This window comes from Lygodium microphyllum, chromosome 27 (genome assembly GCF_053477565.2).
Source record: "Lygodium microphyllum isolate KBCC chromosome 27, Lygodium_microphyllum_v1.1.10, whole genome shotgun sequence".
NCBI classification, from domain to species: Eukaryota; Viridiplantae; Streptophyta; class Polypodiopsida; order Schizaeales; family Lygodiaceae; genus Lygodium; species Lygodium microphyllum.
In genome coordinates, this window is record NC_141161.1 from 35,642,031 (window position 1) to 35,667,898 (window position 25,868).

The following is a 25,868-nucleotide window of genomic DNA, read 5'->3' on the forward strand; positions in this document are numbered from 1 at the left end:
CTTCACCTTTCTTTGTACCACATTTCCCCTGACTCTATCTCTCATTGTTTCTCTCCCCCCCATGTCGCTACTTTTCTCTATTCCTTTTCTCTCCTCCTCTCTCTATCTCTTATTGTTTCTCTACCCCCCATCTCACTACTTTTCTCTATTATTTTTCTCTCGTCCTCTCGTTATCTTTTTCCATAGTTATCTATCCCCCTCTCTATTTCTCTACCCATGTCTCTTTCTCTCTCTCTTTTCCTCTCTTTGTTTGCCCATTCATCTCCTCTTTTTTATTTCTCTCCATCTCTCTCTCCCTTCCCCTTCCTTTTCTATGTATTTCTCTCTCCTTCCCTCCCCACTCTCACTCAACGCATCTCGTTACAATCAAAAAATAAATAAAAAAATAAAAAACTGAAAAACAAAGATATTGAAAGCAATGTCTCTCTACCTCTCTAGATCTCTCTCTCTGCCCCTTTCCCTTTACTTTTCTCTTCTTCCCCTCTCTCACATTTTCTCATTGCTTCCCTATTTCCATCTCCCTCTTTCTTGCTCTCTATTTTTTTCTATCTATGTCTCTTTTTCTCTCTCTTCCATCTCTATTTCTCCCCCTCTCTCTCTTCTTTTTACTCTCCTTGTCTCTTTACCTCTCTCTTCTTTTCTACCTCCTCCTTCTCTCTTCCTTTTTTCTCTCTCCCTCATTGTTTCTCTTACTCATCTTGCTCTCTCCCTCCCTTCATATCTCATTTCTTCCTTCCTCTTCCTCTTTGTTTCCTTTCTCCCCTTTCTCTTTTCTTGTTCCTTCTTTCTTTTCCCTCCCTCCCTTTCTTTCAATGCATTTTCAGACAAAGAAAAACTAAAAAAGGAAAAAAATTTCAAAAACAAAGCAAGAAAAGGAAATGTGTCTACCTCAAAGGCCCAAAGATGGAATCTTTTGTGCCTCTTATTTGCAGCTTCCCTCCCTTCTCCCTTGTGCACTTCTTCTTCTTTGCATATGGCAGCTTGACTAACAAGGAAATACCTAGAAATAGAAGCAAATAATAAAGAATTGGAAGAGCTAAAAAAGGAACTTGAGGACGTGCAAGCTCAAATGGTAAATGTGAAAATGTAGTTAGAGCAAGAAAATGCCAAGATGGCTTTGCAAGAAACAAGTGGAGCTACTGAAAATAGCTTGCACTAGTCTACAATAGTACTTTGACATATATTTGATTGAAGTAGTCTCTAGAACTAAGAACAAAGTGAGAAAAGACTAGAGAGGCATTGAAAAAGTTGAGTGATGAATTAGGTGATCTACTAGCCATAAAGAATCACCTCAACGTGCAAATAGATGTGTAGGTCTTGTGCTTTTTGCCCATTCTTCAGCTCTCTCTTTCATCTTTTCAAGGCTCTGGTTCTACTCTTGTGAAAGGATAGTTACCATTTGCTCTAGCCCCTTTCATATCACAAGCATCCTTTCTTTGTCTCAGCCTTGGTGTTCCACCTACTCCCTTAAGATGCCCTACTCATGGAGCACTGCGTGGAGTTGATTATGCAGCTCCACCATCTTCTTCATGGCCTCTTCATCTTTTTGCGTCATTGTAGCATGTAACTATTGTCTCAACTCCTCTCTCTACCTCTTCAACTCCTTTTTTTCTAACTATAGATGTTTGTTTTCCTTAGAGTTTGAGGCACAATGTTACTCTAAAGCCATGTGGCTTTCCCTTTCTTCTTTGTATAAGTCCTTTAAATTTTCTTCACCCTATCTTGCCTTCAAGGTCTCTTTCAGTGATGTCACTTCCCTTGTGTATATTGTCATTTGCCTTGTTTTCTTGAGTTGAAAGGACACAAGAGCCTCCTTTTTTCTTCTAACTGAGTGAGTGTAGCTTTTCTTTCCTCATTCATTCTCTCACATATGCTCTTGAGATCTTCCATTAGCTCATCATGCTCTTTCTGTTGCATGCTATTGATAATCCTAAAGTTGTGGACACCTCAAGTCTTGGCACCTTTAGGCTAGTCTCTTGGTTCCTACGATTGGGACCCCTTTTGATGCCATCAATGCCAGGTCATGTACCTTGCCTAGTAGGTATTGCACCCATGCCATCACATTATTCTCATTGACCATTGATTTTGTGACTCCTTGTGTTGGGGTGGTTGTGATAGCCATGCCTAGTGGTATTTCAAGCATGGGGGCCTTTCGTCAGCCTCATTTGTAGCAGCACTTGTGCTAGGCACATCTTCATGAGTTGGGCTCATCATGGCTAGCTCCTGGGATCAAGTGGATTGTTCCACTGATCTTTCGATGGTGATGGCCACTTGCTCTTCCTCTGATCATCTTAGCCTTTCGTCCTCTTTCTCTTGTTTCCTTTTGTGTTTCTTTTTGAGTTTCCTTGATTGTTCTTTAGCCCTCTTCAATTGGGGTGAGCACAACTTCCATGCTCCTAGTTTCTTCTTCTTGTTTGATCGTGACTCTACAACTATTCTTTCTAGCATCAAAGGATTGCAAGACTTCTATGCACCTATAGTAATCTATCTGCTAGCTGACCTTCTCTAGGTACTTGGCTAGGTGTTAGACAATATGCTTAGCCACATCCTTAGTTGCCATGAGCTCTTCCAAGTTGTGTATGCTTTGATATCGTAATTGGTTGAACACCTACATCTTTGTGGTTAGGTGATATTTGTTCCATTTTTCTTTGGAAAATGGTAGTCCTGCAATTGCTATCCCTAAAATAACACAATAAATCACAATGAGTTTTCTTTGAAGCACTATTTTTGCTTAAAAGTAAAGTAGTTAGAAGGAAACATTATCAAATACTGAAATGTATAAATCAAGGAATGAAAAAAATTTACATATCAAACAATCCATACATTCCACATAAGAACTTTGTGAAGAATTTTCACCTTACTAGTTCGAAGGAAACATGATTAAATAGTTAAATGTATAAACTAAGGAATGAAAAAGTTTTCCATATCAAACAATCCATACATGCCATGCAAGAACTTCATGAAGAACCTTCGCCTTACTTCCTTCCCTCTTGGAATGATGGAAATTCTTCCTAGGAACGGAGAATGAAGGAATAAGGGCTTTTGGGATGCTCTTGATCTAGTGTTTCAAGAGCTAATTATAGAAGTTTGGGTTATACTCTAGTGTAGCCTAGAGGTCCACATGTTGTGGGAAAATGCCCACATGTATGATATAGCCTAGAGGTCCCACATGTTGTGGGAAAATGCCCACATGTATGATATAGTTGAAGACATTGGTCAAGTGATCACCTGAATTCATTTTGCTAGCGACATGAAGTTCTTATTTTGTCAGGATCCTATATCTAAGTATGGATTCAATATGATATGGTCTTCTAATGGTATGTTTCATGTTATGAATAGTACTGTAAATGAAGTTGGGGTCATGTAAGTGGGGTCGTATTTAGAAGTCTTGATGGCACATCTTTGCTCTACAGCATTGGTTATGATTTGACAACCCTCTAGTTTCCATTGGATGCAAAGAGAGTACCACTTCCATAGGAAATTGGATTTAGATTCAACTAGCTTTTCTGCTTTTCTTAAAGGATGTGATTAACCTTTGGTTTAAGGTTTTTTCTTGGAAAATTTTAGTACCAATCAACTCCTCTACAATCATGGAAGTTTTTGTGAATATGAATTCAAATTCCTCCCAAGATTAAGGCCAGGAGTGTGCATCATTTGCTATTTGTTAATCACGTATGCCTAGGTCCATGCATTCATAGCTTCTAGTAAATAGTGTGAAATGTTAGTCCAATCATTTGATACACGTCATTAAGTCATCTCCCGTGTTCATGGCCATGTTAGATGCCGATTCGAGAATTGATTGGTGTTGATAAGATGGTTTAAGGCGGCCTATGGGGTGGTTGGGGTTTGACTCGACTAGACTGCTTACCTATGGGTGCCTTCACTAAGAGTTGGTCATTAGAGTGTTTGTTATTTGTTGCATGTGATGGAGCTTGTGGTTCAAGGGCTGTGCGAGTCTTTGTTTGTGTGGTGGGTGGTGCATTGGAGGTATTGGGGTAAGGCCTATTGGTAGTGGGTTTTTCTTTTGGGTGATAGACCCATTGAGTGTTCATGGGTTGATCATCTTTTTGCTCGCTCTCATTTTTACCTCCTACTAGATCACGGGTATGTGGACGTTGGTTGGAAGGTTGCGGTGGATGGACAAGTGTGCCATTCATGGATTTGGGCAACCAAACCAAGGTGTTGCCATATAGAAACCTTGGGTGTGCAATAGGACTTTTGGTATCCATTGTAGTTTAGTCCTTTACCTATTTGTGTAATGCTAGCTTTTCCTCTTAGGTCTAGTGTATGGGACACGAGAGCCATGAAATCTTGTAGATGTGCACTTGGTAGGCTACAATTTTTGTTTGGAAACCCACTTGGTTATCTAAGTTGCAGCTTTGGTTGGGGCTTCTAAGTATTGCAAGTATTTCCCACTGGACATCTATGTGGGTTCACTAGCCCCCTCCTTAAGGTTAATGCTAGGTTTGACTATCGGTCGTGCTGTGGGCTTTGGTGAAGCCACAACACCTATGTTGAAAGTCGTTACTATCCTAACATTGCCTATGGCAATGTGGATGCATTGAGAGTCATAGTCAACATTACATTGAGTTTGTTTCTTGAAAGCACAATGCAAAAGTGATTCACTACTGACACCTTTTTTGGTAGGTAGTATATAAAAGATAATCGGGAGGCTCTCAGTCTCGATAGAAACCATTACTTTGCATTTCCCTAGTAGTGGATAGGACTGCTTCCCAAATGGGTTGAGTTTGGCATTAGTGGGTTGGTTGATGAGGGTCCAATGATCATATATAAGGATATTTTTGTCAGCTCCCTCATCAATTAATATATCAAAGGTATGTGTCTTTTGGGCATTTACCATTATGCACAAGTAGGCTAGTGCTTTGTCCTCATTCTCTATACTTGTGATAGTTGCCACTCGCATGTTCATGGGTGGTGTTATCATTGGAGGATTGTGTAGTGGGTGTGATGCAGGGTAGTACTTCTTGATGTGCCAGCCATTGAAAAGGCCTATACCGGCCTCTCCTTCTAGGGTTTCAAGCTCCACATTACCAAATCAACTAATGCTACAGACTTTGAAAGGTCCTAAGGCCCTGAACTTCATCTTTCATTTGTGACCCTTTATAGAGTACAACACAAAGTCCCCTCATTCAAAGTCACGTTATTTGACATGCTTATCAAACCAACTTGTATTGTGCCTTCTCCCAAATTAGGGCATGGGTTTCAATGAGCCGGGTTTTAGATAGGCATTCTAGTTCTACTAGGTGATTTGTTTATGCTTCCTTGCCATCCCATCTCTCCTGGACTGCTATTCTCAAGCTTGAAACGAAGAACTCTATTGGTAAGCTTGCTTCAATTCCATAGTTAGCTTGAATGGTTTCTGTCTGATGGTCGTTTTGTAGACATTCTTGTAAGTCCATAATGCTACCATTAGCTTGTTGTCCTAATCATTGCTTGAGGCAGAGACTACCTTGGTTTGGATAGTCACTAGGATTCTATTTGTGGCTATAGCAGACTGTTGGCTTGAGGGTAATATGGTGAGGATTTTTGATTGATTATCAAGAAGGTGGATAGTAACTGGGCAATTACTTCAATGATGAAGTGTGTGCCTTGATCATTGACTCATTCTATGGGGCATCTGAACCATGAGATCACTTGCTCCATAAGAAATTTTCTAGTGGTCATGGCATCGAATAATAGTTTATGCAAAAGAATTCTTTCATACAAAATAAATATTTTACATGAAAGATATACTCCTTATAAGTAACTGCCAAAAATTCATAATTACTTTTTATCAAAGAAATTAACCATATTTCAATTTTATTACATCACAATTTCCAATGGAACTAGTAATCTACTTTTGCATGATAAATATTTAAAAATATAATCAAAGAGTTAATTTAAATTAATATTTTATTTATTAATTATAGATAATATATAATAATAATAATAATACCTAAATAACAAGTAATATAAACGATAATATTAAAAATGAACAACACCTTGATGCCAATTTGCATGCATCTCACACTAACATGTTTTGCGTCAGAAATGAATATAAATTAGGGACAAATATATTTTAAAAATTAGTAACACCTTTATGTCATCCCACACCAACGCATTTAAGATTAGGAATAAATATACATTGTCTCATATTTTTTGCAAAGTGGAGGGATGACTCTAGTATAATTATATAGTCTTGGGTTCTTGTAATTGGTAGGAAGATAGGGTACATAAGATTAGAATGCTTACAAACTTGTTAGCATGTAGTGCCAATTTTTTTATCGAAGTGTCCTATCATCAAGACTACGATATTAAGAGATGAAAAAGGTTACAATTTATTTTTTGATGATGCAAGGAGCCTTGCTTTAAGCCATAAATTTTTTAAAACTACATGTAGGTATACTAACCTCAAATTTCCAATAACTTATATTATAGCTAGGTCTATTACTTATGCCATGGCTATGTACTCTACTAATAAATATACACTACAAGAGAATGAAAGAAGAGACCTAAAAGAATGGCCCACATTAGTGTGCCTATGTAACTACCCAACATATCACTTCTTTAACCTTGCATGCTGCTAAAATTAAAAATACATTGTTATAACCATGTAATCAAACACAAATAAAATGGAATTTTTTGTAGTATTTAATGTGTGATTTAATATATCTCTTATATTTGACATGTGCCAAACTTAGGTATTCCAAAACCCCCTAAAACGAAAGGAGAAGTGTTTAGGGCGAACAAAAAGAAAACATGCACAGAGAGAGAGAGAGAGAGAGAGAGAGAGAGAGAGAGAGAGAGAGAGAGAGAGAGAGAGAGAGAGAGAGAGAGAGAGAGTCCACAATGTTAGAAGGTGCTTGAGGTTATTTCCAAGGCATGGGAGCTTTCACTAGGTAGAAAGGACCCTCTTTTCAAAACATCAAATACATTGCAATTTTTTTTCCAACACTTCAATGAATGCATTTTTCATAGAGGTAGTTTACAGTTTATTAAACAAGCCTATTAGTGCTTGCTTAAACTTGTTCTTAAACATGATTTTGACTATGCAATCCTATTGCTAGGTTTTCTTTGATTTAATTAAATACCTTTTTATCACATTTTTAATAGTTATTTAAACAGCTAAGTTTAATCCTTTGTTAAAGGGTTTCTTAAATGGTTTTCTGAATGGGTTTGTTAATGGCTTCATAAAATCCTTTTCAAATGCAATTTTGATTGTGCAAGCTTGCTGATAGGATTTATTTGCTTTGATTAAACATTGTGTTTAATGATTTTCTAAGTGCTCGTATTAACAATTTTTTAAATGGGGAGATTGATGATTTTTAAAATGCTCAGATAAACAAAGAGAGCTTGTTGTAATCTAGACAATATAACCAATCGAGCATCTACATTGTATATCATTTTCAACAGATCTTATGAGTGCAATTGTGTTGTATAAGGCTATTGTATATTGAACATGTATGTTGTTATCTTGTAGCATAACTATCTTTTATTTTTTTTCAAGATAGGGACACAAACTAATAAGATAAAATAGGAGAATAAATAAAAAACTATGAAAGAAGTTGAGAGGTGACTTCCAATCTCAATAAATGAGGAGTTGGAGATCATTTTTTTGGGCTTTTAGGGAGAACCAATAAAGATTCTTCTAGTCTACTTATTCATTTCTCCATGAAATGTGATAACTAGACATCTTCTGCCCTATTGAAGGCTTACTAAGACTGAAAAAATGTGGACATTGAAGTCTTTTTTAGAGATGTGTGAGAACCTTGAAGTAATTCATGCACTTAATGTGTTTTATTGTTTAGTATTTTCCTTTGGAGCTTGTGAAAATTGTTATTGAAACTTAATTAAATTTTGTCCAAAAAATACACTAATTGTGAGCTCTAGGAATATATATATATATCTTGTTGGTTTTGTCATGAAGTATATTTGATTCTTTTTACATCATTGCCTATATTCTATAAATTTCTTCATAATATGCAAATCATATTATATCATTATTTCACATATTGATGCAACATAGAATCAAAGGTTTATTGATGTCATGCCTCATTCTTCATTACCCATAGGTATGCATATAAAAAATTTAAAAAATTACTTGAAGGGCACAATACGAGATGTAATCTTACATCTTTAGAAGTGTGAAGAAGCAAGTAAAGAGATAGGGAAAAATAAAAATGATGCGAGTTCAACCTAACAAGATATAATAATATTGTTGGCTTGAGTACTAAAAGATTTCATAGATGCAAACATTGTTGATCATTGTATAAGTTGGATATAAAATAACCCCAAGTCATTACATATATGTGATTTTTAAATTATACATGAAAATAAAATCTAAATGGCAACTTGCTATATATTTTATAAGGTATGCTCAATATGGCAACATACCATGCATTTTGTGATGTTATTTCCATATGCATTGTGGAAACTTTTCAATAAATATATTATGATATGGCTTGAAACATTTTGTATTTTTATAGATATACAATACGAGAACTTACATTTTAAAACATTTGGCTAATGTGGATCTTATACAGTTGTTGTGTATTGCCATTCAACATCTTCTTCACTCAAACTGTGGTATTATATGTAGTGATATTTCATAATATATGGATTTGATTTATAAAATTAAAACAAAATAATCATAGTTTTTTTTTTTTGGGGGGGGTGGGGGGGGGGGGGGGAAGGACCAAGGGGCTGTTGGTTGTAGAATTGTTAGGTAACCAACATTTCTCTTATTTGTTCTTTCCTAACATGGATGCATTTAAATTTGTGTGAGAAAGAACGTGAAAGGGTTCCCATACTAAAAGCTATCCTCACTTGTATTAAACTCAAAGGGATACCAAAATTTTCATTTGGAAGAAGTTTTAATAAATTTAAAGGGGATAATCTATTACCATTCAATTCAAGGTTTAAGGACAATTGTTGAAACTTTTTATTTGCAAGGTGGTAGAGCAACTTGAATAATTTATTACCATTGAATTGAAGGCTGAAGGAAAATTGTTGAAACTTTTCATTTGTAGAGCCTTAGAGCAACTTGAAGAATTTGGAAGGGCATAATTCATTACTATTTCTTTGAAGTTGAAGTGTAATGTGTTAATAATTCTTTCTAAAAGCAAAAAAATGTATTTGAATGATGTCACAACCTTAAAATTAAAGGCTTACTAAATAAATTTAATGTAACTCATTGTTATCCTCATACAAGAGTAAATTTTAAACATTTTACGATTAGCATATAAGCATAGGCAACTATAGAAAAACCTAGTTTCATTTTACACAATAGAAATATTTGAAATAGTATTTGTACATTTAATATGGTCATATATTTTGTATAATATCCTTAGCATAATTTAGTTACTAAAAATTTGGATGAAAGAACTATCACTTACAAAATATTATTATTTTTTATAAAGGATTATTCTTTAGTATTGAAGGAATATTATTTAGTAGGAAAAACATTCTTTAATATTAAGTAATATAAAGTATGAAATATATGTTCTCTTTATAGATCCTAAGCCATTGATTTCTTACTCATACTAGACAAATTTTCAATAGATTTGAACGAAACACTCTAAAGAATATAAATGCTCAATACTAAAGATAATTAAACATTAGAAAATGAAGAAACGTGTGCAAAAGTTATTGGATTTATGCTTCGTGATGAGGGGGACCTTTCTTGATATAGAATCTCGTTGTTTCCTTATGGAGGGACCCTTCCTTGATCTATAGTCTTGTTGTTTCTAAGTGGCATGATCAAAAGAAGGGAATTATTATTATTCTTTTCCTTTCCCAAAATAGGGGAAGGAAAGGAAGTATAACAAAGCCACTACCCTAAGCATTCCACTTAGAAATAGCCAGACTACAACCAAAGAAGAGTAAGAAAAACAAGTGTAAGCAAGAACCTAAATAATGTATATAGTCTATCATATAATTTATTTAAAGTATTTACTACCTATGATATCTAATAAGTTTTTAGCATAAGAAATTCTTAGATGGTACTTATATATTTTATATATAATCATATAGCTAGATAGAATCTATAGCAATTGAGTGAGCATGCATAAAACACTCACTAGATTTCCCTTCTTTGCTCAATTGGGGATGTGCCTTTAAGTATTCGACCAAGGGTTTTACAACATGAGGCCTAGTCATCATTAAGTCTAAAGTCCTTAGCTTTTTAGGTGCTTAGAATGTGTTTCTCCATCTACAAAAGACATTCCAATTATGCCTTGATGCAAGTGGAGAGATGTCAATGATGTTTATTTGTCAAGATTCCATGCAATTTGAGACAAAGAAATGGAGTGCTAACCTATTAGGACAAGTTTAAAAACACATCCTCACTTATATTATGACATCCCAAGTATTACTGAACAAGTATATCATGGCATTCTATGTGTGCATTTGAAGACTTTGCATCAATAAGTAACTTAGAATGTTCAATTGATTAAAAAAACTTCCCAATCTACACATCTTAAGAGAAATGAGTAATATTATCTTTGTTGTGTTTTACACTCTTTTTTTTGTGCATTGCTCTTTTATTTTAATGTATTGGCTCTAATATGGACAATCAAATTAGACCTAATGAGATAATATCATGTTCAAATAGATCCATCCCCTATGCATACTACCACTCTAAAGCACACCATTGGTATGCCGATCCTTGTTATCACTATCAAGTGTTTACAATAGCCACTTGAGACATGGAGCCATGGCCAACATTGCAAATTAATGTCTTGGAAATGCTTAACCACAACCTCTTCTTTTGATAAATGAAACTCTTCTATGGACTTTTATATACCCATGGCAACGAAATGTTTCTATATATATATTGTCTTCAAAATGCTTAACAATAAACACTTCTTTTGACAAAGGATACTCTTCTATTGACTTTTATATACCCATGGCAAGAAAAACCCTCAAAATGTAAGAAATTCTAAATGCTTATATTGAGATGCTTACCAAGGTCTCACAAAGGTGAGCTCTTTGATACACCATAAGGTTATCAAATTCACATGGTGTGACCCTTGCAATGCACCATAAGAAAGTTTTTCAACAATAAGCTAGCTAAATTTTAGAATCACTTTAGTGCACACAACTCCCTAGGACGAATGGAGGTTGGGGGAGCCACATGACAGAAATGCGTGGTGAAAGACTGAACTTGCTTATGACCATGGTTGTTGCAAGGAGCTCAAAGACCGTCGACCTCATGGACCAAAATTATCACAAAAGTGTAGAAGAGACAGGACCATGGAGGCATCAGAGGCATGTAAGACAATGGCATTGTGAGCGATAATAGTGATGGAGAGAAATATTGGGATATGGCAAACCCCTTCTGTCTCATAGCATCATCTTCTATGTCACGCTCACTCGCCTAACTAGCCTCGCAACCCTCCATTTGGGCCACCTTGGTGCTCACTTAAAGCCATCCCCCCCTATGATGCACATGTACTCATTACTTACTCAACATGGCACACAAAAGTTAACACGATATGTGAGACCAAGTTATACTCTTGTATTATTCAATCAAAGAAACGGTACAACATAGGCACATCCTAGGACTACACCCTCGTGATAGCGCACATGAGAGGGTTCACCATTGGGTATAGGGAATCAGGCGTAGACTGGAAACAAGCAGGGCTCAAAGTCACTATACTACTCCTTATATAGGTGTTTTCGGTGATAATGCCATGGTAGCCCCTACACCCACCTAAAGAAAAATATATCTATAAATTTATTAATAATACATTAAAATATTAATTTAATAGACATCTTACTAGAATATTAGTATAAATATATTATATTTAATAAAAATATTATCAATGTATTTATATATACGTTGACATAATATGTATAAATGTATATCTTAATGTATTATAGATGTGTATGCAATATATTATTATAATTAATATACAATATAAATATAAATGTGTATTATTTATACATAATAATTATTAATATATATAATATATAAATATAGATAATATACGACATATTTTTAATATATCGTATATATGTATACCTATATTATAATGATATTTTATAACACTATATATTATATTCCATTAACCTTAACACCCAACCTAAAAACACCAATCTCCATAAGTTTTGATGCCCTCTCCCCTATACCATGAAAACTCAATTTATGACCCCTAGCCCTTGAAATATCAAATCAGAGAGAGAGAGAGAGAGAGAGAGAGAGAGTGTGTGTGTGTGTGTGTGAGTGAGTGAGTGTGTGTGTGTCTGAGGAGAGAGAGAGAGAGAGAGAATATAAAATTGAAGAAATGATAAAAGATACAGAAAAAGGGAGGGTAAAAAATTCTGGAGAGAGAGGGAGAGAGGAGAGAAGAAAGAAAAAAATTAAGAAAGATCAGAGATAAAAAATTAAAAATATTGAGGAAGATAATGCAAAAATTTAGGGGAGAGAGAGAGAATATAAAAAATTGAAGAGATAATAAAAGATATGCAAAGCACCAAACTAAAGCCAATGTGAAGTATTGGGGTAACATCCATGCAAAGTACCAAGAGAATACAAATAAATCATTAGCTTACGAAAAAAACTTTGGAGTCTTTGACAATTGGTTTCTTTTGTAACTTAAGCAACCATGGACCCTTTGGCCCTTTGAAACATGCCTTAGAAACTTGATGCGAAGCATTAAAAATAGCAATACTTTGAAAATATTGGTGCAAAGTATCGAGAAAATACAGGGGTACGCGAAGCACGAGGAAAATCTAAGCACAAAGCTCCTAATATGGATTATATGCATATTATAGAATAGATTATATACATTATTTGTTCAGGTTGTTATACACCAAACATACGAGAGAGAGAGAAGGAAAGAAATCTTACTACTGTATTATTTTTATTGTAAGTTCAAAAATGCCCCCAATCTCCAAAGGAGTTCCCAAACCGACCCCTTTTTTCAGCCTCCCACCACTCCATGTCGAGCAATGCCATAGTGAAATCTATCCTGAGCTGTTCTGGAAGCCCATGAACTTGCCCGCAAGAAGAGACTGGAAGCGAGAAGGATGGTCATAGCAAGGCAAGAGGAGTTGATGGAAGTATCCCCCACATCCTCTACAGAAGATGTTTTGGAAGATCTACATAAGAGAGCTCAGCATTGTAGCATGAAATGTAACTTCATACAAATAGAATGAAGCAAAGGCCGTGGTGAAATTAAAGATGCTTCTCTGTTTTGGACCCCAAATGGCTGCAATCATATATTCCTCAGTGCTTCTGTGATGGCTATAGGCACCGTCCGTTCTTTTCACCTAACATCCTAATGGTTATTTCTCGCATTTGGTTAGACTTCCAGCTAAAAAAGTCGTCGCTCTAACTATTTTCCATTTTTACCTTAATACACTTTAACGTTTTCACGATTTTTTTTAAAAAAAGAAAGAAATCTATCCTGAGCCGTCAGGAAGCAAAATTTGAGAGCGGTGAAAGTGTGTCTTATATTAGCGGTGAAAGGTTTCTTATTCCCTTTTCGTGATAGTTGCGTGATAGCCGCTGCTGCGTAAGTCGAAGATTGTTTCAGTTGGTGTCAACGAAGGTGCAGAAACGTAAGCTCAATCAAGCTCTCAGAGCTTGAAAGTACTGAGAAGACTGCACTGTCAGAAGGATTGCTTAAAGTTATGCGATTATGCGCAGAGAATGCGGATTACAGATCCGGAGTCTGAAAGGTTTAGTTTCGCGACGTTTTCTTTTACCCAGGAATCGTTGTCAACCTAAGAGATTCGTATCAATTTAGGAGATCAACTCTAAGCGTGTGTATTTGCAGCGTCAGCCTGACAAGTACGAAGCTTGACATTGGAATTGAATCCTCTGCTAAGCGCAGTGGGGACGAGTCATTATATTACCGTAAAGTATAGGCAACAGACATTAGACAATAGACAGTGTAGTACGAAGCTGCAGTTGTATAGACACCCGGGCCGGCGGCAAATCATAAGAGTGTGATATGGGTGAATGGAATTGCCATCGGTCTCTCTCTCTCTCTCTCTCTCTCTCTCTCTCTCTCAGAGCTGAAGTCTGAAGGGATGGGGACTTGAGTGATCGAGGATGTCGTCTGTCACATAAAATGATACAGTCGAGTCATTACACAACCTGAAAACGGGGCCGTGCCTTGTTACCGATCATGACATGCTACTGACCGTTAGATCTAACAACCATTTGAAAATTCCAGTACGATCCCGTATCACCTTAGCCCATCATAGTCTAAAGGGCACTTTCCCACAAGTAAAATGATTAATGTAGCTTAGACGGCCGCTGATGATTGATGACTAAACTCACCATATCCTTACTATAATGACCAAACTTGCAAGACTAACAAGTTTAGAGAGTGTCAGCTGGAAGTCTAGACAAGTTAGGTGTCGCCTTCTTCGAAGATACCCTTTGGTTAGGACACTTCTACATCATATGGACCATACACCTCAATTGAAGTTTGGTTCTCGGACAAGTGTCCAAAATTAAAACCTTTGGCATTCGAAAAACTATGGTGAAAAGTATTGCACTTTAGTTAGCATAATTTGAACCTTATTCTTAAGGTATGTAGCTTGGAAAGGAAGGGATAGTAGCACACTTCTCCCACATTGTGCATCTTACATAGGAGAAGTGAAGAGACTACGAAGCATTTGTATAGAGGTGCAACTTAGTTGGTAGGATTTAGGGACACCATTAAGGTTGCACTACCTAGCGATCACACCATATTAGATGAGGGGGTTCATGAAGTTCTGGTATGTGATAGGGGTTATGGTGAAAGGGCTTTAGGTTCTAAATAACTTTACTTAATTTTAAAAATGTGATATGATCAAAAGTGATGAACTTTGAATTTTAATCTCAAAAAGAGCCCATTTCTCACATTAATACATTTAGGAGAAAATCATGCTTTAAGTCAATGGAATTTGTACTCATACACTAATGCTTGAGGAGTGTTCATCATGAAATCATGCTATGCACTTCAAGCAACCAATGCTTACAAAGGAGGATTGCAGGCATTGAAGATATTGGTTCTAATTTGTAGTCAACACCTTACATATTCACACATATACAAGTTTACTAATTTAGTCTAAGATCTTTACTCTCAACGCAACTCATCTCAGTTGGAAGATGAAACTCCACTCTGCTCCCCACTACAACACTCTTTATAAGGATATTAATCATCTGAGACCCTAGCTTAAGTTGAAGTATCCCTTCATAGCTCTCAACTCTCCAAGCCCCTTAACCTCTCATTCTAGGATTCCTATTGAGTCATAGATTTGCAAATGTGATGTACAAGGGGATGTGTGCTCAATGATAGTGATATAAGTCCTTGTACATAGGCAACTAGGGTTTCTAAGTATAGTTGTAGTAGTCCTCATGCTATGGAGTGCAAGAAAAGGTGCACACGAGTAAAATAGTTGAAAAGTTGAGATATAAGAAGCGATAGGGTAGTGTTCCGAAACAATGTGTAGTGAAGTTATTGTGACACTTAGTCCCCATGATATGTAAGCTTTAAGTATTAAAAAACTTACATCCTCTCCATGTCGCCTTGCTCTTTGCATTCATCTCCTTCTATTCACCTATCATAACACTCAATCTCAACAAATAAAGTTCTCAAACAAACCATTAGAATGCCATAGCCTATCAAAAGAATACATTTAATGAATTATCAAAACATGTAAGCAACAACCACACATATATAAGGTCCTATAACTTGACTACCTAAAATTAGGGGGATTTTATAGTTTTGTGAAAACACATCACAATGTGAAAGTAGAATCTATGAATGAACTTAAAGTGAAACACGATGGAGTCCTCCATTGTCAAAATCCAAAGATGTACAATACCTAGTATTATTTCTAAGTATTCAAAATTCCCTAAGCCTATGATACTTTAGACCCATTTCACTAACCTCAATTTTGGATATTCTAACGATCAATAATCACGTGATTGAGAGACTTGCTTGAGCTTCTCTGCCAAACACACACAATACACATACAAGAGGAAGCTAACTTAAGAACACAAGAAAAGAGATGGAGGCCAAAACATTTTCTTGCTAGTTTTCTTTTTTTCTTCCTCACACAATACCATGTGCTTAAAGTGTAGATAAGATACAATATAAGGAATAGTGACCTACTAAGTGAAATAGTTTATAAGTACTATACTAATTCATTGTCATTATGACTATGCTAGTTCTAGATAGGTGTAACAAACTCAATATATTAGTGATAAGTCACTGGGTATGTGAGGATCATAATGGCTACCAACGTGCTAAGTGTAGCATGCAAACCCATCTAGCTAAGCAATTCATTGTATCAATGTCTACCTCGGGTAAGTTACTCATGAATATATGTGTACATCACGTGGGTTCAAAATAAGGTATTTTTAAAATACAATTTGTATACATTTTTTACATACAAAAGAGTGTAATATAAAGGGGTTATTTAAAAACTAAATAGAAAAGGGTTATGTTCTATTCAAGAAAAAGTAACAGATAAGGATATCTATAAATAGGCCTTGAACACACATGATGTAGAGAATATACGTAGAGTAACTTTCGTGAGATGTCTACACATGTTGAGCTTTCTATCTTAATAATCTTTCCCAAGATCAACTATATTTCTACAACTATAAGTAAGTTTTCAAAAATTTAAAGCTTCTCTATATCTAATGCCTTTATGAAAACATCACTTATCTGATATTGTGTATTGATGTATACCATGTTGATCCCTCCTGCAAGTACCTTTTCTCTCATAAATTGGTAATACACCTCAATGTGTTTTGTCTTACATTAGGAGAAAAACAAACTTAGAAATTTCCTTTTATCCCCCTTCTCTCTCCTTAAAACAAAAGAGGAGAGAATACTAGTAAAATAATCATTTGCTCTCTCTCCACTTTTACAATCTTGTTTTATGCTTTTTATATTATCCACAAAGGATTTTCTTAGATTCCTTCTCTCTCTTCATTCAAGAACCCCTTTTCAACCAAAATTTACATTAAAAAAGGAGCTAGTTACATGAGTGAGGTTCTTGGTTTTCGATGTAAAATGATTAGTAGACATGAAGTAATTTATATTTCAATCAAAAATTAAAAAATAAAAATTTAGAAGTTTCTTTCAAGATATTTAAGGGATATTTTATATCATAGATTTTGGTTTAAAAAATTTTTATTGATCAAATTTTTCATTTTTTGAGATATTTTTTGAGGTAAAATCGATATTTTTAAATTATGAGAACTCTTAAATATTGCTACTCTCTTATCCATTTTATCCCATTTCTTTATTCTCATGGCTCTACTATGACATTTTCCCTGTGATCATGCAACCTTCATTAACATAGATAACTACTTATACCTCTCTTTCTTATAATCACTTATACATAACTAATGTATGCAATGTATCTATCCTCCCTCCCTCCACTAAGCTACCTCCTTTCCCTTGATACATTTTTGTGTCTCTCTACTCTATCTCCTAAGATAACCAAGCTTGGCTCTCCATTTCTATGAATATCTATATGAATTCCCTCTAACGTATCTCCATATAAAATCAGACTGACTATTTTCATCAATGTCTTTATATAGCTATCATTAGGAGAAATATGGACTCTCTTTCTTGCCCCTTAAGGGGTTTCTCTCAACTCTCTCTCTCTAAAAAAAGAATTCAAAATAATGTTAGAATAAGATATCTTCTACAATCAAGAAAATCTCGTATTCGTATTTGCAATAGATTTCACTTATTATTTTATTCTCAAATTGTAGGATAAGGTCACTTTTCTGAAAATCCTCATAACTAAAAAAATACAATTCTATTTTCTCTAAAAATGGAGACAATCATTAATATATGACTCTTTAATGCCCTCATGACTTTTCAACATGAAAATATATTAGAATCATTCTCATTCTTGCTTCTTAAAAGGGCAGAAGTTTAAAAATGATATAAGATGACATACATATCATATTTTAAGATTATTTTTTACCCAAAGATACCTTTTTGACTCGAGAGTTTCCTTGTAAAATTTTATCATTTTTGGACAAGTATATGCATTTTTTTGGGCATTTCTTCATTCCCTCTCAAAGCTCTAGTTTTGTCCGAAATTTTGTGTACTCTTCTCCTTCCCTCCAGAATATGGTTTCTTGCATACGAGTTCTTCTGAAGCAACACTCATTACTATCTATAACACTCTCTATCCTACTACAAGCAATCTCATGAGTAGTTTTGATAGCATTTGCTAAAATCAAATAATCTCTATTTACAACACTCTCTACCCTGCTACCGTAAGCAATCTCCCTCTTCAATACTATGCTATAAGATATCTTTCTCTTCAACACTCTATACTACAATAAATCAAGTGATAATGGAGGTATCTTTATATTTTTAATCTTTGTGATGTTATTATTCTTCATAGTTGTTTAATCCTTAAGTGTCAATTCATAGAGGAAGAGAGAGGGGGAGAGAGAGAGAAAGAGGGAAAGAGGGAGAAGGGGGGGAGAAGAGAGCGCACTGTGTGAGATGAACTAAGAAAATAAGTGATAGAGTGACAGAGGATAAATTAGGGTAGAAGATAAGATGATGTTATTGTTCTCCACTAGCCAATGTTATTGTTCTCCACTAGCCAAGCTTCTCTATAATTGTGTTTAAATATCTTTGATCAATTCTGAGAGAGAGAGAGAGAGAGAGAGAGAGAGAGAATATTTTGGATCGAACAAAATATAAGATTGGATACTGATTAGAGGTAGATTAAAAGCTAAGATTATAGGTAGATTAGGGTCTATCATGACTGAAATCAAGAGAAAGAGACAAGATCCAACTGGGTGAAAAAAAACACAGATGTAGTGAATTAAAGGGGTGTAATTGTGTGATTTGAGCCAGTCTAGAATTAGCTTCATGCTACTGGATTGATGCTAATCCGTAGCTCCCAGATATTTAGACATTCTTGCTATTGATCAGAAAATGAAAGGTGAGAAGGATCGAAGCTTGCACGCGAGAGCTATGGCAGGAGACTAAGAGCAAGAAAGAGAGAGACAAGAAATGGGAACTCCAACAGTCACAATGTGTGACCGGGCCTTCCTTTATTCAAACTGTCACTAAAAGAATAAAGAATAAAGTGACGGTGACGAGCGCCCACCACCTACAATATGCAGTGGCAGTGACTGTCACTGTAGTAATACACAGGCGGCTAGGCAGAGGCGCCTTTACCCCCAACAACCTCCCACTTAAAGGCAAATCTGCCCTAGTGAGGAGTGAAAAGAAAAATTAAAAAAAGAAAGTACAACATGTACACATATACAACAGGATGAGGAAAGACGCCATCTCATCCCATGCCCCTCCTGATCAGGAAGGCAAAACGCTCTGTAGAGAGGCTTTTTGTGAGCAGATCTGCAGGATTTTGGTCAGTTGAGATCTTGACAAGATCAACAGACTTGTCCTCAACGACCCCACGTATGAAGTGATACCTCACCTCAATGTTTTTCGTCTTCGCATGGAAGACCGGATTCTTGGCTAACTGAATAGCACTCATAGAATCTGAATGCAATGTAGGGATAGCACCAATACCAAGGTCAGCAACCAAATGACCCAACCAAATGGCCTCCTTGCAAGCCTCAGTGGCTGCAACATACTCGGTCTCTGTAGTAGAAAGGGCCGTGCATTTCTGCACCTTGGGACATCCAAGAAACAACACCTCTAGCATAGGTGAATACATAGCTGGAAGTGGACTTCCTACTATCTGCATGTCCTACATAATCAGAGTTAGTGTACCCCATGACTCTTGTATCCTGGCTGCCATAGCATATACACATATCTGCAGTGCCCTTCAGGTACCTCATGATACCCTTCACAGCATCCCAATGCTTCTTACCAGGTGTAGCCATATAGTGTGCTACAACACCAACTGCAAAGGTAATATATGGACGAGTGGCTATTATGGCAAACATAAGACTACCCACTGCGGATGAATAGGGAATCTTGGCCATCTTGACCCTCTGCTAATCTGTCTGCAGACAATTAGCTTGTGATACCTTCACATAAGAAGGCAATGGACAACCAATAGGCTTTACGTCCTACATGCGGAAGCGCTCAAGGACTTTATGAATGTACTCCCTATGAGACAAGTAGAAGATTCCCTGATGCCTGTCGCATCTACTGTGCATACCAAGTATGTGAGAAGCCTATCCCAGATCTTTCATCTCAAAGCTATTCTTGAGCTGAGCCTTAAGAGCATGTAGCTCATCATAAGCATTCTCTACTATCAGCATATCATCCACATATAGTACCAAAATTAATAAAGAATCATCATGGGCTTTCTTCGTGTAAAGACACGGATCCATAGCACTCATGTTGTAGCCCTGTGATTGCATAAAGGCATCAAACTTATGATACCACTCCCTAGGTGCTTTTTTCAAGCCATAAAGACTTTTCTTCAATTTGCACACTAGGTGCTCCCTGCCAGGTCTTGCAAAGCCCTTAGGCTACTCCATATAAATCTCATCATGCAAGTCCCCATGTAAGAAAGCCGTCTTGACATCCATTTGGTATAAATCCAAGTCAAGCTGAGCAACTAAAGCCAAGACTAAGCGTAGGGTGGTCACCTTAACCACATGAGAAAATACCTCATTAAAGTCCACACCATGCTCTTGCTTAAAACCCTTTGCTACCAATCTAGCCTTGTATGCTGGTTTGGGGTGTCCAGGGGTACTTTTTAGCTTGTATGCCCGCTTGCATGGCAAAGCCTTCTTGCCCTTAGGCAAGGAAACCAAATCCCAAGTCTCATTCTTATGTAAGGAATCTATCTCAGACTACATAGCCCTCTCCCAGGAGTGACTGTCACCCCTACGCATAGCCTCATCATAAGTGAAAGGCTCTCCTGCATCTGTAACCAAGACATAATGCATTGAGGGCTGAAATCTATCAGGTGGACGTCTGTCTTTAGTAGACCGTCTCATGGGTAGGCTCTTAGTTGCCTGTCCAACACCCTGACCATGAGCATATGTTGCATCTGTAGGCTATCCAACTGGCTGTGCGGGAGCTCTCGGGTCCTCTTGAAATATGACCTTGCGGATCTCAACAACTCTCTTAGGCTGCCTATGCATCTTGTCTTTATGGAAAACTACATCATGACTGCGGATGACTTTTCGCGCATGCAGATCCCAGAGATGGTAACCCATCTCGCCTGCATCCCTATAACCAAGGAAAATGCACTTGACACTCTTAGGATCCAGCTTACTTCTCTTGTCCCTAGGCACATGGCAAAATGCCTCACATCCAAAGACATGGAGTTGCACATATAAGAGGGAGGTTTTCCAGTCCATACCTCCTCTACAACTTGGAAATCCAAACCACTAGAAGGTGATCTCCTTATGATATGCACAGCTGTGCTAACCGCCTTAGCCCAAAAGCTCTGTGGCAGGCCTGCATGGCTAAGCATACTGCATACACGCTCTTGGATAGTTCTATTCATCTACTCAACCAAACCATTCTGAAAAGGGTGTAATACCCCTCTCATCACATAACTGCTCAAAAGCATGTGAGACGTACTCACCCCCATAATCTCTCCTTAGGCATTTTAGCCTATACCCAAACTGGTTCTCAACCAATGTAAGCTATCTTTGAAACACAGCCAAGACATCGGATTTTAGCTTAATGGGATAAGCCCAAACTTTTCGTGAAAAATCATCTATGAAAGTAACAAAATACTTTGCACCACCCATAGACTGCCAAGGCGTGGGCCCACAGATATCCGAATGTACCAATGCCAAGGACACGCTTATGCGTGGCTTGCCAGACTTCTTATGCGTAGACCTAGTCTGCCTGCCATAAAGACAATGCTCACATGAATCAAAACATTCATAATCGAGGGGCGATAAGTACTGCAAACCAGAAAGCATTTTCATTCCCTTCAAAGACATATGGCCCAAACGGGCATGCCAAAGAGATACATGTGGGATAGAACCCACAGACAAAACATGATCAAGGGAAGAAGCGGATACAATCAAGGGATAGAGGCTGCTAGCCTTGGCACCTCTCGCAATCACAAGTCTGCCACGAGTGATCTTCCATGTAGAGTCTTCAAAAGATACATGATAACCTGCATCATCAAGCTATCCAGCTGACATGAGAGTGCGTGTCAAAGCAGGTACATGATGTACATCTTGCATAACAAAACTGCTACCAAAAGGAAACTATATCCTAACATCACCAATGTCCACAATATCAAGAGAGTTGTCATCACCCAAGTGCATAGAACCCGAAATAGTACGGTATGAATGAAACGACTCTCGGCAAGGTGTCACATGAAAGGATGCACCTGAGTCCAAGAGCCAACACTGTGCATACATAGAGTGTATCTCTGTCATCTGTAAAGCACTAGAAGAAGCTGCAAGGATATAATCATCATCAACATCCTCAGGCTGCATAACATTGATCTCTTCAATTTTAACACTGGACTTTGCAGGCACTATGTTGCGATTAGAAGACTTATCCTGCACTTTGTCTTTCCCCTTATATTTGCACCTTTCATTGCGCAGCTCATAGCATTGTGGCCTAATATGGCCCTTTTTCCCACAATGGTGACAAGTAACATCTGCATTCCTGCCACGGGATTTGCTACGTGATTTCCCATGAGACTTGGACCGAGATTTCTGAGAATCCCGTCCCCATGGCCACTGCCATTGCTATGCTTTCCATATCCATCATTCCTTCCTCTAACTATCATAGCATGCAACACACGAGAGGTATACAAATTCTTACAATTAACCTCTTCCTGCAGAAGAGCACTCTCAACATAAGATAATTTCAAGGTAGTAGTAGAGGCACATAATGCAATGTGGAATACATCCCATGACTCATTAAGAGTACCAAGCAAGAAAAGAGGAGTAACATCCTCTACAAAAGTGATGTCCTGTGAAGTCAAGTTCTTGAGTATAGCATGGAACTGGCTCAAGTGAGCAAACATATCACATTCTGGTTCATGCACAGATCCATAAGCTGCTTCAGCCAATACATCTGACTCGTTGGACTTTTCTTGTCATAGAGATTCTTGATTTTATCCCACAACTGCCATGCACTCTGTTCTTCAATTGCTTAGAGTAGGAGGACGCTTGGGTGCCAGTGGGGGCTCTGGCCATAAATCCCAATTCCTTCGGGTCCTAGACAAGTGTTTTACATGACTCAGATGGGATCTCGAGGCCTTGATACTAGTTACAAGGCAGAATCTTGGGAGGATAAACCTTCGGGTTTTATTGCCATGAGACAGAAGGTTTTTTTTGCGGAGGCAGAAAGGAACACTTAATTCTCTTGTATGGGCAAGAGGCAAACATTAACCTTAAGATAAGTTAAGGAAGTTTTTGATCTTGTTTTATATTGTCTTCGTCTCAGTACCCTAAATTTCGTAAATGAACTTGTGACCAACGGGTTAATTAAGGAAGCTGCTTTTATGTGTCAAATATAACATGGTAGGTAATTAGATAACTAAAACAACCCCCGAGGGAAGCAGGTGGATGTGACCAATGGGTCTATCCTACTACGGAAGGGTGGTGTCGTTTAGTTGAGAGCTTTCCTCAAAAGAAAATGTTAGGGAAGGTCAGACGATGACCTTAGACAGTGTTGGTTAGAATCTTGATTCATACCGTTTTAGGAGATCAGAATGGGACTATGCCCTACGGGCAGAGAGGTCGAGCGATGCATCCCTCTTGTTTTCCATTCTCTTTGAACCAAGTGCAGTATGAGTCTGCTTGGGTCCAGTTGTATCTACGCAAAGTGGAGCGATTGTAGATCGATGCTAGAATTCAGGTCGATCCTAGTGGGAACAGTCGGATAAGTTCCATTGCGGGGCAGACTCGAGAGACCCTAGTTGGCAAACCCCGTGTCATTCCTTGGGAGTGTCGGGCGGTGTCTTCTAGATTGATCTCTCGGTGGGTTGCTAAGATGTGTCCCGCAATTTGAAGGGCAGACACATTACACTTGGTATCAGAGGAAAACTTCTTATTGATGCATGATCGATTAATGTTCAGAACATAGACATAACCTAAATAACCTAAGTGGTATGTCTTGACTGTCAGGAACCTTTTGCACCTATGAATGTTGACATGCAAGAGAAGAAGTTTCTTCTCAAGCAAATTAGGCCACCCGAGTTTGATGGCAAGGGAAGGGCTGTTGAAGTGGACACCAAGATCTAGATTGAGTCCATGGAGGACTATTTTGAAGCAATAGATACTGCACTTGCTAACCAAGACATGCTCACCAAACTTAAACTTACAGGCGAAGCGAGACTTTGGTGGAAACAGTGGTGCAGAGACCAAGCGATCTCGGAGGGGAAAGTCACTTGGAACAAGCTTAAGGGAGGTATCTGCCACCTGTCTATTGCACACAAAAGATGAACGAATTCTATGAATTAAAGCATCTTGGGCTATCCCATGATGCATACTATTCAAAATTCATCTCTCTCCTAAATTACGCACCAAAAATAGATATGATGCAACATATGTCAAAGTTCTGCTTTAGGTTGAATCCACCCATAAACACTCGATTGGAATCTATGCACCCAACAGACTTGCAAGACGCATTTCTACAAGAAAGTCCAATCATCCAAGAGCTTAAATTAGGCAACTATGATGAAGACGAGTCATCGGACCAAGACAAAAGGTGCCACAAGTGCGGAGAGATAGGTCACATCCGTAAAAGATGTCCCAATCGCCGATGTTTCCAATGCAATGTACTAGGATGCATCCAAGCAGATTGTCTTGAGTTGGACCCTGAGAATCAGGAACATGCAGTCAAACAAAGCCGTCTAAACTCTGCTTTTGGCATACATTATGGACCACATGATGATGAAGGCTTGGAGCCTGTTGTAACCTTTGAGGATGACTAGATATCCGAAGAAGATCCTCTTAAGATAATAAGTCTTGTACTTGGAATAAATCCAATTGACCCCTATGAGTTGTGACAAGTTGTCATTTTAATAATTTTAGTAATCAGAGTAGCGTAGCGGAAGTGTGATGGGCCCTAACCCATAGGCTCTAAGGCCCAGTAGTGCTTGTCTCCCATAGGTCTTTTCGAGATGATGACATCTCGATTCCTCTAAGGGGGAGAGGATGTAATATCCCCATACGACCCCCCTAGGAGATTTTCAAATTTTTTTTTCTAAATTTTTCGACCCCCTCTCTCTCCCTTGTTGACTGCATGGCGGGGAGAGAGAGAGAGAGTCAAGTGGTAAAGGGAGGGGGACATGCAGACCCCCAAGGGCAGGCGGCACCACCGTGCCACCTCTCCCTCTCCACCTATAAATTCCCCCCCTCCGCCGCAGGTTCCGCCCTCAGCTTCTCCCTAGCAGTCACGAGTGTCTCCCCCCTGTGTTGTGTGCAGTCGAAACCCCTCTCCTCTACTCCTACGGAAGTAGCAGACCCTCGTCAGCACATAATTTTTCTCCCCCCCCAATCGTCAGAATCCCCCCCAATTGGGTTATGAGAGCGCGCCACGCCCTGCCTCCCGTGACGTCAACACCCCCCTTCTTCATTGACTTCAATGAATCCCCCCCCCGGTGATCTGCGTAAAGGAGGAGAAAGAATAGAATTAAGGGGGAAGATAAGAGAATTAAGGGGAAGAGAAGAGAATTAAGGGGAAAGAGAAGAGGAGGAGGAGAGAAGGAAGAGAAGGGAAGAGGAAGGGAGAGAGAGAAGAGTGAGAAGAGGAGGAGAAGAGAAGAAAGAAGAAGAGTAAGAGAAGGACACCACAAGGATTTAAGCAAATAGCGACGACAGGTAGCGGCGTCGCTATTTCCGTCGCTATTAGCATCGCTATTTGCGTCGCAAAAATTGCGATGCTCCACAAGGAAAAAAAAAGGCCGAAACGGATCGCAGCTTTATTTCGTGTTTTTGCATTTTGTGTTTTGAGAGC